The sequence below is a fragment of the Salvelinus sp. IW2-2015 genome, linkage group LG23 (genome assembly GCF_002910315.2).
Source record: "Salvelinus sp. IW2-2015 linkage group LG23, ASM291031v2, whole genome shotgun sequence".
NCBI lineage: Eukaryota > Metazoa > Chordata > Actinopteri > Salmoniformes > Salmonidae > Salvelinus > Salvelinus sp. IW2-2015.
Window position 1 is genome coordinate 2,679,458 of NC_036863.1, and position 1,382 is coordinate 2,680,839.

Here is a 1,382-nt window from a genome sequence, read left to right on the forward strand (position 1 = left end):
TGGGTTGTTGTTCTGGGTTGTTGTTCTGGGTGGTTGTTCTGGGTGGTTGTTCTGGGTTGTTGTTCTGGGTTGTTGTTCTGGGTGGTTGTTCTGGGTTGTTGTTCTGGGTTGTTGTTCTGTTGTTCTGGGTTGTTGTTCTGGGTGGTTCTTTCACGTATCACGAGGATGATGAAAATGTGTATTTTACGGTGTATAAAGAACAGAAAACAAGCACCAGATATAACCTGTATGGTATCATGGTCTTATCATCTGAAAGCTGCCATTAGAGCTGACACCAACATGTCTGTGTTTCCATGGAGATGGGGGTGATTTTTTGATTAGGGCTGGGCGATACGGCCTAAAACACATATCTCACAATATATATCTAGAATATCTAAAATGTTTTTTCTAAATAAGCTTTGTTGTACAATTTAAAGTTAAAATATACAGCATTTAAAACAGTCAGCAATAACCTAATGAATTCAGAGTTTGTGTAATTATACCTAGGCTAAATAGGAGCCTTACACAGCCATAAAACCCACTAATCATTTAATTATTCTATCAAAAATAGTTTAACCTGCTGTTTTTGCAATAATCACTGATCTGGCTTCCAGGTCGGTCTATAAAAATGCCCTCAAATGCAAATGTTGAGTTGAAACCCTTTGTCAGAGAGGAAGAAGTGATCACTGATCTTTGTTGTTGTGAGTGGTAGGGGGAGGGGCTTGGGAGAAAGACGCGAAGCCGGAGGTTTCATTCTCACCAAAATCTGTCCAAAATAAACCCAATGCATTTCTATGCGCTTATTTTGAACCTAAGGTTGTCGCCTGCCTTCCCGCCTTTGGGACAACAACTCCCATTGTTAGGGCGGAGACATGAGCATCTCATCATTATATACAGATCTCTGGTGTAAATAGGAAGGTGCACAGCACAGAAGGAGCGAACGAGAAGAGACCAAAAAGACAATGAGAACAAGAGAAGAGACGTTCATAAAAACAAAAAATACCACAACCTTGATTCTGCAATACGGGTATTTGGAATATCACGTAAAAACATACATTTGAATTAATCAAATGTATTTGATATATCGCCCAGCCCTATATTTGACCCCATGCTGACCCCTGGGTACAAGCTGTAGACAGATGGGTCACCCCAGGACCTGGCTAATGTGTGGTCAGCAGCATGGGTGCCTGGTGTCACACCCCCATCTAAGAACCGGACAACCCCCTCCCCACCCCCACACTGACAGACACGTGCATTTGGCAAGATATGAAACCAGGCCAGTTTCTTGAATCCCTCGGTGGCACTGGGAGGGATGAAGGCTGCCATAGGGATGAAGGCTGCCATAGGGATGAAGGCTGCCATAGGGATGAAGGCTGCCATAGGGATGAAGGCTGCCATAGGGA

At 43.4% G+C, this 1,382-nt stretch overlaps 1 protein-coding gene across 3 annotated transcripts in view; it reads right to left on the minus strand.

The window, feature by feature from the left end:
- The window catches only part of LOC111950041 (serine/threonine-protein phosphatase 2A 55 kDa regulatory subunit B beta isoform), a 144,497-nt gene that overhangs the window by 20,123 nt on the left and 122,992 nt on the right, over positions 1 to 1,382 (minus strand). The window lies entirely within an intron of this gene.